General features: G+C 34.9%; 1 protein-coding gene across 1 annotated transcript in view; it reads left to right on the forward strand.

The window, feature by feature from the left end:
* Window positions 1-14,943, forward strand: part of LOC126967235 (uncharacterized) — a 272,244-nt gene that overhangs the window by 86,619 nt on the left and 170,682 nt on the right. The gene's annotated exons all lie outside the window — the stretch shown is intronic.

The raw sequence follows: 14,943 nt of genomic DNA on the forward strand, positions 1-14,943 counted from the left end.
ACAAACAATTTTCAGTAAGCAGTTTAGGTACCCAACCAACCAATTACACGAAGAGAGTAAACTCTCAGTGTCCGTCAGCAATATACTTATGGAATAATTTCACGATTCCATGAAAAAAGCAATAGACACTCTTATAATAATAACAGAATATCCACATTTTGTACCCCAATCACTAAAACAGGCTTTGTTCAGTCACAATATGAATTTAATTCGGCATACGCTTTACACTTTAGTAAATTTAATAAAAATATAAGTATAATAAATAAATACTCTTTAACAAAATATTAAAATAATACGATACAGAAACTAATAACATTAAAAGTTAAGCATCAATTACTATCACTTATTTAATCTTGTGCATAGTTTGACATACCTACATAGGCTTAATAAAAGAAAAACATACACACACACACACACTAACACACAAACACATGATTGGTAATTAAAAGGCTCCTGGGTCTGATGGCATCCCTAACGTATCCCTTAAAGTTGCTATAAAATCTTCACCCGCACTATTTATAGACCTTTTCAACACCTGCCTCAAAAGTGGCTCTTTTCCTACAAAATGCTCCAAAAATCCAAAAAGGAAACTCCAAAAACTTGTGCTAATCCCTAAAGGAAACAAACCGTTACAGTTTAGACGATCCTTCCTCGTAACGCCCATTATGCATGCAGTATAGGGGAGACTTTTGAACGCATCATCCTCGAAAGAATCGATGTCATAGCAGAGCCCCAACTGGTAGACAACCAATATGGCTTCCGTAAGGGTCGATCCACGCAATCTCTGGCTCTAGGTTGAAACGAGGGATTAAGAAATATTGTCTTGTGGCCACCTTAGACATCAAAAATGCATTTAATTCAGCCCGCTGGGAGGACATCATGTACCATCTTGCTGAATTGAATGTCCGGATGTATTTACAAAGAATCGTGGCCAGCTATATCTCAAACAGGGTCCTTGAATGTGAGACCAAGTCTGGTCTTTTCCAATACCAGATCACAGGAGGCGTCCCCCAAGACTCTGTGTTGAGCCCGCTCTTTTGGAACATAATATACGATGGGCTATTAAACAGGATCTTCCACTCGATACAGAACTTGTTACCTTTGCAGATGACTTGGCTATTGTCATCGTATCAAAGTACGTCGAGGAAATTTAGTGGAGATTTGATGTGACAAATGGGAGAAGACAGTATGTACAAGCATTACACCTGATAACCTTATCAGCGTAATGCTTACTTCTGAAGTAGCCTGGGATGTAATTAATGCATACGCTGCAGAAATACTAAAAGACTTGCGTAGGTCAGAGATGGCAAGAAAAGCCACTGCAGTAAATTTATAGTTTTTAGTTGGAAATAGCAAAAGCTAGATTCTCCCCCCGTGAAGAAATGCCTTGCGGCGATTCCATGGGGGCTAGCGAGATAGAAGAAGAGGCGGTTTTTTAGTCGGTATTGATCTACACATCGAGCCCGATATACGAGATCAACACGATGACAATCTTGAACTCATGATACGTAAAAGTATTTTTCCCCTCAGAAAAAATAAACACACAAACACATACACATATATACACACACGTGCACACACATACCTCTTTTTATTGAGTTTGCTAATTATGTAGAGTCTTTCGGAAGGACCTAGCCTCTGCAACTCAGGGTATCCTACCGCAGAAGGTAGGGCACAAAACATTCTGTACCACATATTATTAGTGTTGAATAAATGATTATTATTATTATTATTATTTGGCTGAAGGGCAGTGGCAGAAGTTGTTGGAAGTTGAAGGGTTGCCGATGCCCGCCTTGCAAGTTCATTTGCTGCATCACTACCCAACGCACCGCTGTGTCCCTTGATCTTTTGCAGATTTTCGCGCTTATACGAAGCAACTTGTTCCAATTCTGATTTTGTGGCTATGTACTTTCCTTCTAAGTGTTGTGTTACGAGCTTCCTTGAGGGCTACACACTTACCTTGGAAGATGGAGCTGTATGTGCCCAAGGATATTGAAGTGTGTATTTTCATTTCCTGTGGGAAGATGCGGGCCCCAGTTCCAGTAACCATTTTGGAGCCATCTGTGTAGATTATTAATTAATTTACACCTGACTGGTCATCATCTACCCCGAACAGTTGTATATGGTGGTTCTTTTGAAAAACATATGTTTTAGGTATCTTATCGCATGGTGCCTCACAGAGTGGATAATCCTTTTTTGACAGAGATTATCTATAAGGCAGTCTTTATTTTTCCAAACACCTTACAGCTTTAGAAATAGAACCGCCACTGTCGCTTCATGTTGAAAGTGTATGTCAAGTAGTGTGGGGCGTAGTGCGCATGCATCCTGTTATGGCTGTGCAAGCCAGCCGCCGGAAATGCTACAGCTTGGTTTGTACTGTCGCAAGCTCTGTCCTGGGCCACCAAGCTATTGGTTTTATGACTGCTGTATAAAGCTATCTACTTATCTTTGGAGCAAGATTCTAGGCTTTCCCTAAGAGTATTCTGTACTGCCAAAATATGATTCACCCTTTTTTCAGCTTGTGTTCAAAGAGCTTATTCCAAATCAGCTTACTGTCCAGTATAACCCCCAGGTATTGAATTTCTTCCGTGAGGCTTAGCTCGGTGTTGAACAGCTTTGGTAATGTAAGATTACCAAGGATGACCTGTTGGTGGAGAGTATTTTCTCCGTTTACGACGGAATAGCTGTTACTAGATGCTGCGCGCACCATTCTTCAAACATCTTAAAAGTGAATCTTATGAGGCTGCATAAAATGCATTAAATGGTCTCGTTACTTGAATAGCGAGGTCGTTCACATAGCCCACCGTGTACAGTGTCTTTTTGTTTAGCCTTGTGATGAGCTCATCCACCACAAGGTTCCAAGGAAGTGGTGAAAGTACCCCTTGAAGGCAACCAGTTGGCATCACACATAAATATGCAAATCTAAAATAATATATTTAATTTAAAATTGTGACCATTGAGTTTCATTTATGCTCTTCTTTTTCCGAACTTATGGCAGATTTAGTAATTAAAAAAAAAAATTCTATTGACGATTCAAAATTTCGTAGTTTAAGCCTATTTGAATAAAGTTTATTTGACTTTGACATTGAACATTCATTGATTCAACTTTTACCACCAAGTATATTACTTTTTAATGATTGAATATTAGTTAGAATTCTGGTACACGAAAATACTACGATACTACCTGTATGTTTTTTGGAACCTCGGCACCCAACACTAAAATATTATGCTAGGCGCGCCGGTTGAATGCCGGGCTTAGGAATGTTCTAGCGCTGTGGTCGAATTAGTGACAGTCGTATCTACAAAAAATACGAAAATAAGCAGTGGTGGCTGTATTATTACTAATATTTATTGTGAAAATATTGATGAACGTAATCAAAATAAAAGTACCGATATATACCCATATACCGGGTAACAATAATATTGTGTCTATATATAGATTATGCACTGGTTATGATATACCTACTTTATGTATTTGGACGTTGTTAATGTTTTTTATTAAACCATTTTGGGCGAATCGACATCAAATGCCGTTTCGTTTTTCAAAGATGTGAAAAGAAATGTCTAAAGAATTGGATTTTGATAAATTTTCAATCAATTAGATTGAATAGCAACAGAAATTGTAATCGAATAGAATAGAAATATATTTATTTACCATAGTACAACAATACTTGGTAAGCTTCATGAAGCTATATCAATTTGTAAAAGGGCTACGTGGCGAGAAGAACTAATAAAAAGCTACCAGTCCATCTTTATAATATTTTATGTAAATTGAATTCCTGTTTCCGTGGTCAGGTCCATTGGGATAAACAAGCTCCGCGCAGGAGCTCTGAAGTTTCATGTGGCCATCATAAGCTTCAAGTTGCGACCTCACTGTTCCGATGATTTGTTTCCGTTGAGAGGCTACAGCCATGCATTCCAGGAATACGTGCATCTTACATAAATCGTAAACAATTTGTTGGAAAATCAGATTTTAAAATTGGTTTGAAAGTTATGGTGTGTTTTATGAAACTATAACTTTTTAAACTCCAACGACCTACACTTCAGTGCCAAGAAGTTACTACCGAAGGGAGAGCTTGTATTAATTGGTTGTAGGTAGAAGTAGCTAGAGAAGATGAAGCTCCGTTAACTTTTCTTGCCTTACTCTGGGAGTGAATACTTACTTATTTTGAGTACGGCACACATTTAATAAAAAATAATGTTGTCAATGTCACGTACCGAACTTGATGCTTAGCGCCAATTAAAGCTGGAAAGTCTTTTATATATTTTGAGCCTATTCGTTATCATTTTATAATACTGATGGAAATTTTTGAAAATAAAACATCTCAAATGAACAAAGTTAATTATAATTTATTATGCGGTTTATTATCTATTATTATTACAATACTGGTTCATAGTGTTTATGTGGAGTTTGTAAATGTAGGTTTTCCGCTTGATAAGAAACAAACTCAACACTACATAGCTTGATGTAAATACATCAAAATATGTAAGTTATCTATAGTTAAGTTATAAAATGTATTTTTATTTGTAAGTAGTATGTGTGTATTATGAAAATCAGTGTTCTTAATTAGAGAGCTATTTGAAATTTAAGGAGATGAGTTATTGAGAAGAAAATGCTAAAACATAGTAAAGAGTGAATATTGACGGAATCGTTGGGTGGGCTAGGTCGAGCTAGGCGCACAATCATGTTTAGCTGTTAACCAAAGTAGGAGAGCTTTTTATGTAAGAGTCTCGACCTTTTAACCCAGTAAACTCCAAGTACCTATATATTCCCAAGCAAACCATCTAGTCAACGAAATGAGGTGAGTGGGCGTGGGTACTAAATGCTCATTGGTCAGGGACGATCACAACATATCGTACACAAGCTTTACTCGCTACTGTGGATTTAAATAAGAATGTTTTCCTAATGTGATATCTGAGTGCTTACATGAATTATTACATACACTTTACAAATTATATTGTAATTGTAATTACTCATCAAACTGTAAAAATGTAAATCTTGGTTTAACAGAGTGGCATTGAGTTTCTAACTACTTCTTTTTATTAGCTTAACCGTTTACTAAGACTAGCGGTAGATACAATTTAAATAATAAAAAAAAAATGTCATTTCATATCGTGTGAATAAAGTGATTTTGATTTGATTTGATTTGAAATGGGTCTATCCCTTCTATGAATTTATGGGTTGTAAGGTCATCTAATCATGATGACAGGGTAATCGAAGTGACTTCATATTTGTGTCTGTATATATTAATATTTGAAAGAGGATTGCATCAAGCGAGCTTATCATTCTTACGTTACACAAAATATTTGCTAAAAAAGTGCCGCCTTGCTGAATAGTTTCCTCAGATTAAATTCTGCAAGTTGAGTGTGGCTCATTTTGAATATTTTATCTTCTTCAAGCCTTCCCGAATTGATTGTAGTACTTCGTGGCCGCATCCAACGCGCTTATAATAAATCTTTCCCCGCATGGATTATCATCAAAAAAATGCGCCCCGCACTTCAAAGTCTCCGAACACGACACATCCATAGATCCCTCCTTGCAGCATCCCAAAATTGCTTTGGCACATGGCGAGAGTACCATCGGTTTTGCGACATTTTGTGTTCCAAATCGGGATTGCAGCAGATATACCAGTTCATCGTATGTCAAATGTGCAGGACTACTTAACGGTCTTAGATCTTCGGTGTTTTCTTTGACAACACCGGCATAAATGCCTATGATGCCACAGAATATAGTGCATAGTATAGTGTAGTGCGCCATATCTGTAACAATTATAGATATAAAATTACTGAAAACACGTTGATATAGAAATAAAATTATGTTTAAAAGTTTTCTAGTGAAAGGAAAACCTTACGGGACCGCTATTAGACTCATTTGACTGTGATAGTTATGTTCGAAGAAAATTGTCTACCTGAAAGTCTTTATATTTCATTTGTGTTGAGACACAAAATATGTTTTATGAAATATATTTAAGTCAATGTCATAATTATTTAAATTAATCGTATTCCGTTTTATGTTATTTGACAGGTTTATTTTTTTTAGGCAAAAATGTTTTCAGAAACCAGATTATTCTTAATTTAATTTATTATGTATAGTAGGTATTGGTTTCATTTATTATATATTCAACAGACAATTTTAAAAAATATATCAGGATATTATTATCTAATAATAATTATGTTCGAAACTAGTTCTGGATTGAAGATGTATAGCAAGAAACCTATTCAAATGATGTTCATTAAAAAGATGCATATCTTATAAATATATTATATTTTTTTATTAAATATATAAAGAAAACAAACTACATACGTATTAGTGTTAGTCAGTGGCGTGCATTGTCTGTATAGAAAGACACTGTAGATCTAACTAGTCGTAGTTGCGTTTTTTTCCGATAGTACGACATAAGTTGTATGAAACGCTGCTTGCTTCGTATAATATGCAATCTGTACACTGCCTATCTTAGGTAGTAAATAAACTTTAACACTAGTGCTGTATTTATTTAGGTTCATAACGAGGTAGGCACTGCCTACTTGCCTATATGATATGCACGCCCCTGGTGTTAGTGTAACTAATATTAAAGGATTGGCGAATAGGCTTAGTTCTGCAGCATATGCGGTTAAGAAAATTAGACGGTTAACTGACATAGATACGGCGAGATTAGTATACTTTAGTTATTTTCAAAGTATTATGTCCTACGGTATATTGTTATTGGGGCAGTGCGGCCGATATTAATACTATCTTTGTGCTGCAGAAGAGGGCTATTCGCGCGACCTAGGTCTTAAAGAATCATTAAGAGAAAAATTTAAAGAAATAAACATTTTGACTGTTGCTTCTCAATACATTTTTGATAATGTTTTGTATGTTCATAAGCACATTGAGGAATTTTCTAGAAATTGTGACATTCAAAATGTTAACACGAGGAACAAATATAAACTTGTTATGCCTACTACTCGGTTGGGTCGAGTTAGTAAGTCTTTTGTTGGGCGATGTATATGCTTCTACAATATGATCCCAGAAAATGTACAAAACAAATGTGTTACGAAATTTAAAAGAATTGTTAAAAAACGTTTGTGTGGGAAAGGTTATTATAGCATAAACGATTTTCTTAATGACACCACGGACTGGGAATAAAGCGAACACCCTCAGGCTCTTTAATTATAAATGTTTATTGTACGATATAACATTGTAATCCATATTTTATATTAAAAAAAAAGCCCGCTGAGTTTCTTGCGCCCATTCTTCTCAGGTCTGAGGCAGTCTCTTTTGAATGGGTGGTAGATTTTGACGTTCAATAAGTGATTTTAAATCCTATTTTGAATAAAAATATTTGAATTTGAATTTGAATACCATTTTGTTAAACATTTGATTCATTTCCGCTTCGAAACATTTGATTCAAAAAGTTTAATTTGAATTATTGAAATACCAAGCATAGTTCTAGTAATATAAACATGAGGACTGTGCCTTTTTATCATTACTTCTTGTGAGGCTATATTCAAAGAATGATTTATATTTCAAACAAAACAACTTATTGAGAACTCTTAACAATTATAACAACAGTTAACTGGCTAGTGTTGATATGTTCTAGTAACCCATAGATAAATTCTCATTTAAAACTGTCCTCATTTATTTAAGTATGTAGTTAGTTATAATTAACTACTATATAAACCCATTTAATTACAACGTTATCCTTACCGATTTAATGTACGGTTCAATTACAAAGCTATCTTTTGAAAACAGTAACGGCCTTACAAATAAAATTGGCATAAAGTTATAACTAAGCATAAACCAAGAATATGTAAAATGTTTACAAATAGACATTTTGCTTACGAATGGTTTGTTCGGACATATAACGTTTCCCGCGTTTATTTGCAAGGCAGCTTGTCATTTCGAAAACTTCAGAATTATCATTGTATTGATAGTGCGGTCAGCGATATTTTAAACATTTTGCATTTTCTTTGTTTATCATCAGTTATAACTTTATACCAAGTTTATTTGTAAGGCCGTAAAAGGCTTACTACCAACGTGTTTTAATGAGACATGTTACATATAACACGTTTCTATGAATTCGCGCTGTATTTTTAAGGCGCATCAATTTTTTTTTCTTTACTTCTACTGACAGGACTGGGTTATTGATATGTCCCACTAATCGATAATTTTAATCTAAAAATACCCAAGTAGATAAATTGGCAAAGATTTTTTTTTCTTATTAATAGCGCAATGTGGTAGATTGTTTTGTTTTGGACTAGAACTGAACAAGAAAAAAATTAGGAAAATGGTTGCAATCCCGCTTATTCCATACCTAGGTGCTTAAAATTCCTTTTATGATATTTTTGAGCTCTTCTTTAAGTTTGAATTGATCAATCTAAGAAATTCGGAGTAATCGGAAAAATACCTTTTTAGATTTTCTTTCGTTCACTCGAACGAATCCGAAACCGATTTTCACCGACTTTACGGCGATCGACGTCAATGTTTATGTTAAAAGCTGATTTAGTTTTTGGAACTGATCTGTAAAGCCATTTAAAAGTTATTCCAAAAAATACACATTTGAAATTTTTTATTTTGTAGTTTTTTGATATTTTTCAAAATCTACCGGTCCGAATCAGTCCAAATTGTATTCAAAGTCTAAGTTTGGCCAAGCCTTTTCAAACGGCGCCAGCGGTGATGAAATCGGTCAAACTGTTCAAAGTTAAAGGAGGTTTACATTATCACTACTTGATAATGTTAAATTTTCTTAGCGGGAAATTAAAAATCACTTAATAGGTCATTAAGTTTCTTACGGACGTTGCTTAGAGGGTTTTGTAATCTTTTTATTTCACCAATTGAAAGGAGTTTCCAAGCCACAGCTTTTTAATGTCACTTAAATAATAAACAAACAAAGCAATGGTTAAAATATTACAGTTAATTACCGACAGCAGAGGTTCAGTGACATTGGCGATATTATACACAATTATGTCACATGACCATGGAAGGATGCGGGTTTTTCCGTATCTGAGGACAAACTCAGCAGCCAACATTGAACATTGATAAGAACACTTCAATATTGTTAACATTAACAACATTTATTTTTATATTGATATAAACTAACTTTGACTAAAATTATGTCTACGTCCACATTAACGGTCGAGCAAATATAAAGAGATGCTAAAACTATTTTCAATTGAAATCAAAATTTAATTTAATAATGTAATTACCTTTTTTTAATGAAGAATCCACTCAGATCAAGTATCTAACACTGATTAAATTATTACTTTTAACACAATCTTTATTTTTTGAAATTTATTGTGTGTATTGAACACGTTTGTGTGTGAGTAAATATGATTCTCGTCTGTGTCGAACGAGATATTTTAAGCTTATAACGTGCCCAAGGTTCGGAATATTGTGTGTAAATTTATGTTAGAATATGTTTTTCCCAGTTAATCTTGTGACGCAGATAAAGCAGAACATATATATTACAGTATTACTACTATGATTCATTTTGATCCTTTTTGTTATTATTCATTTTGTAATTACTTTTGCTGATAAATATGCAAACAAGCGACATTAAGGGCGGAATAGAATTTTTTTTGATAATTAATTAATATTATGAAATATAGATGAAACTTTTTGTATACAAATGCTTGTTATTGAATTTACTCATAGATTATTTCGCATTCAAACTTAAAAAAACATTATATGAGGTAACAAACTTACAAAAATATAGTTACATAGGCAGGGCATGTAGCTCAATGGACAGGAAGCTGTTGGGACATTAAGTCCTCGAACGGCGACCACGTATATAAGACGTAGTGTTGGGATGCCCCCCACAAATGTAACTGTATGATCTGGTAAAGATCGCCCGAATTCGATGGAGTCGATCGTCCGCGTCGTGGAGATCTTTGGGGGAGGCCTTTGTCCAGCAGTGGACATCTTTGGGCTGTCAAGTAGCAAGTAAGTATTAGTCGATTTGAGAACTGCCTCCATTTTTTAAGTCGGTTGAAAATCATAATATTAATAGGATTTACTACAACAAATCGTTTTTTTTAATTTTGTGGTTTTCTATTCCTCAGTAGCAGAAAAATATGACCAATCTCTTCAATCGTTATTTGCACAGTTATGTAAACTGTTTGTAATCGTTGAAAATAACGTAATCAATGATTGAATAATTAATAATAATAATAATAAGCATATTTATTCAAGAGTTATAGATTACATATTTTAATGTGTCAGTAACTTAAAAATATACCTTAAACTAACGTTATTACTTAAACTATAATCTTGATCCCATCCGGGTATATGCCTCCTCCATCTTCTTCCACAACTCTCTATTTTTTGCTTTCTCTAGCCAGTTTTTACCTGCCACTGTAAGAAGGTCATCACTCCACCTCATTTTCGGTCTGCCTCGGTATCTGTTACCTGAGGGCCACTCCATGTAGTCGCTTTTAGAGTCCATCTTTGGTCTGGGACCCTAGCCACATGTCCTGCCCACTGCCATTTCATTTTTAATGCATGTTCAAGGACATCTGTCAGGTTTGTTTTTTTCCTGATGGTTTTGTTGCGGATTTTATGTATCTTTCTGAGCCTCAAGATACTTCTCTCCATGCATGTTGTGTTGTTAGTAACCGATGTTTAATTTTCTTTGTGTGCACCCATGATTGGCTTGCGTATTTGAGGCATGGTAAGATACATGTATCCATTACCAATAATTAATAATAATACTACTTTATTTCATTTTTACACTTACTGCAAATACCTTAAAGTCCTACCTGACTGACCCAGTTCGTTCGTTACAACCAAGACTGCGTAGACCGACCTTTATGACCTGGTGCCGTGTCGTACTGGATGGACCATTCTTGGTTATTGAACATGGTGTTGTTAAGGGGCTTCACTACCTTTAGTTTATAAAAATAAGGGACAAGACGAGCAGGACGTTCAGTTGATGGTAATTGATACACCCTGCCTATTACAATGCAGTGCCGCTCAGGATTCTTGAAAAACCCCAAAAATTCTGAATGGCACTACATCTGCGCTCGTCACCTTGAGACATAAGATGTTAAGTCTCATTTGCCCAGTAATTTCACTAGCTACGGCGACCTTCAGACCGAAATACAGTATTGCTTTCACATTACTGCTTCACGGCAGAATTAGGCGCTGTTGTGGTACCCATAATCTAGCCGGCATCATGTCGAAAGGAGCCTCCCAGTGGTAAACCTACCTTCTCAAGAATGGCATCTTGATACACTTATGCTGATGTTTTGATACCTTTTTCACAAAAGTATGACTCAGTCACTCCTTCATAGCTAATACCCCACCAAACCATCACTGAAGTCGGATAGTGCCCACGTTGCACTCTGTCGACTTATTGGAAAGCTTCCTTAGAGCTTTCAGCATAAATACGGTCATTTTGTTTGTAACATGTTGCTCAAAAGAAAAAAAATTCTGATCTACAAAATAAATTTTTCTATGACCTCCATTTCCGCTTCAGTAGTTGTTTCGATTTTACCACCCTATTCTTTTTTAATTTATCAGTTAAGGAATGACCAGTACGTCTTTAATTGGCTGCAAGTCCTGAGTTATCTTTTAAAATACGGGACATGGTTCTAGGTGCTATCTTCATCTTCCGAGATAAAATATTTTGTTTTCGGATCTCGAATTCATTCCCTTACTGCTTTGATCACCATTTTGGTACGAACACTACGTGGACGGCCAGTTCTTTTTCTATCACAAACAGAGAGAGAGGAACACAAGGAGAGTTTTAAGAATTGCATTTTGCTCCATACCTACTTTATGTAATGTAATCACAACAATTCAGTTCTCTTTATCACCCCACTCCATTTTAATATCGCAAAATATTGTACAATGCATTAGCGCCAAAATAAAAAAACCCAATGAACAATCATATAAAAATGACAGATTCCAAATTCAAATGTAATATTCTGTTTATTTTTCATTGTAACAGTATTTATGGCCAGACTAAGTATTATGTAATGCTTAAGTGCGCACACTTGCCGCACAAGACTCTATCATACATACTGTTGTACAACTTCAGAGGAATCATAAAAACGTTGCTGGCCATTGAGAAAGTGTTACATTCACAATAAAACCATGTCACGTCGATATGAAAGTTCTGTGTTCCAAAGATACGTGGAAGAAAGTTGCATGTAAACGAATGATGGTTATTTTGATTGTCAGTAGGATACAGCTCTTCTTGGTTCGAAGGTGAGATGGCGACATCGTTACATCTTGCGCCAAGCCTGCGTGAATAACGCTAGTGAGGAAAATGTTCTACTTCCAGGGGCAGCGCGCTCTAAGCTCCTAGGAACCAGTGGGAGGCTTTTTCACAGGCTACCGGCTAGATATTGGGTACTACAGCAGCGCCTTTTTCTGGCGTAAAGTAGTAGTGTGTAAGCATTACCGTGTTTCGATGTAAAGAGCGCCGTAGCTAGTAAAATTATTGGGCAAATGAGACTCAACATCTTATGTCTCAAGGTGACGAGCGCAATTGTAGTGCCACTCAGAATTTTTGGGTTTAACAAAAATCCTGAGCGGCACTGCTTTGTAATGGGAAGCCGGCAGAGCGTATCAATTACCATCACAAATAAAACTGAAAACAATTACCATCATCTGAAGGTCCTGCTCGTTTCGTCCCTTACTATCATTGTCATTTTGTCACTGTCAAAAATTTTTCATTGGAATTTATTATGTAAGTTTGATTAACTTATCATTGGCAGGTTCTGATGGACATCTGTGCATTTCTACTTTATAAACGATGGAGTCCTGAGGTAAAGAACGGTATTTTTAGCTGCTACTGACATGTATTGAACATAATATGTCAAAATTGAGTGAGTAAAGTTAAGGAGGAGTGTGACTATGAGGCTGACTCTGGGAGTTTGTTCATGACAAATACTTAAACAAACGATACCCCTTAAAGAAGAATAGAAATAAAAACTTATATAACACGATGTAATTATATCATGGAGAGGTTAATGTACGTAATATTACTATTTTATTGTTTTGTTTTTAGAATGTTAAAAAATTTAAAATACATTACAACAATATATACATATTTATATTATATTCTGACTGATTGCACTTTTTAGTCGACTCAAGCTGACGTCATCCGAGCAAGCGTGACAGCCCACAAAATAAAAAGTTGTGGGCGCCTTAAGATGTTTTTATATCAAGAAGTAGGTAATTGTGAATAACTTTAAAAGTACAACGTAGATATTGCTATCAATATTATTCAGGCGCTTACTTTGCTGTGTTTAACCTCCGTTAACAATATGAAACTAAATATCTATATGATTTGGATTTTTCTTTAACTTGCGCTGTAGTCTTAACGTTTTTATACTAATTTGAGGATTTTGGGAGAGTCGGAACTACCACAGATTTATTTTTGAGCTAAAATACTCTAATGTTTTGATTACTTTAATTTTAAGAGTTACGTGTGCGAAGGCTAACCTTTAGATACTGAATTTCTTTGTCCATCGTCAGCAATAGTGTGGGTAATATTATCGCCATTAGATAATAACTAACTAATATAAACAAAAACCATAGGTACTATATAACCTAGGTCCTAAAGAATCATTAAGAGAAAAATTTAAAGAAATAAACATTTTGACTGTTGCTTCTCAATACATTTTTGATAATGTTTTGTATGTTCATAAGCACATTGAGGAATTTTCTAGAAACTGTGACATTCATAATGTTAACACGAGGAACAAACATAAACTTGTTATGCCTACTACTCGGTTGGGTCGAGTTAGTATGTCTTTTGTTGGGCGATGTATATGCTTCTACAATATGTACCCAGAAAATGTACAAAACAAATGTGTTACGAAATTTAAAAGAATTGTTAAAAAACGTTTATGTGGGAAAGGTTATTATAGCATAAACGATTTTCTTAATGACACCACGGACTGGGATTAAAGCGAACACCCTCAGGCTCTTTAATTATTAATGTTTATTGTACGATATTACATTGTAATCCATATTTTATATAAAAAAAAAGCCCGCTGAGTTTCTTGCGCCCATTTTTCTCAGGTCTGAGGCAGTCTCTTTTGAATGGGTGGTAGATTTTGACGTTCAATAAGTGATTATAAATCCTATTTTGAATAAAAATATTTGAATTTGAATTTGAATTTGAACTTATATATTATTTTTATACTGCTAAGGCGCCCTCTCTTGTTTCTTTTAATTACTAAGATGTCAATTTATAAACTATTACCACAAATTAGGGATGAACACTAAACACTTACGTATTAATTAATATAATATACTTTCCCATTTCATAATTTACTCAACACAAAACCTCTTAGCGTAACATAAAACTACTCATTCCTACTGACAATCCATTTGGTAATGATCACTTTCAAACGTACTACAAAAAAACACTTCCTCAATAGTTTCCTGGCATTGGCTACACGTGGATAATTAGACTTAATTTTGTGCCAGATAAGAGTTGTAAACTTTAAATTAAAAAAGTGCACAGATCTGCGCTGTGTCTACGGCGGACAGCGCGGTATAGAAGCAGGGCTTACCAAAACACACAACATTTTTGAAAAAATATGGTTTTACTTAACTGCACGTATGCTAACACCCATTACTTGGCAGTGGCATACATAGCTATTTCGTACCATCTGCTCAATAATGACATATTCTGTGACTAGTAATATCAACTTAAAGATGATCATTCAAAGACTCATAAAACAGTGACATATATTAATTGTACTGTATTTCATTCAGGCTTTACGGACTGAATTAATTTGTACTTGGAACACTAAAACAACAAAAATGTTGATTGAAACCAGTTTTAAATTTCTCACCAAAATAAAAATGAATCTGCAACATTTTAACTTGATTTTTAATACTATTTTGAATAAATACATTTATTCTTATTTTCTCGCAGTTGGTACATAAAGTAGAGTTGTTCCTCAGGGTTATATTCAGTCTTATTCTTGGTTGAGCGTCTT

This window comes from Leptidea sinapis, chromosome 12, assembly GCF_905404315.1.
Source record: "Leptidea sinapis chromosome 12, ilLepSina1.1, whole genome shotgun sequence".
In the NCBI taxonomy this organism is placed as follows: Eukaryota; Metazoa; Arthropoda; class Insecta; order Lepidoptera; family Pieridae; genus Leptidea; species Leptidea sinapis.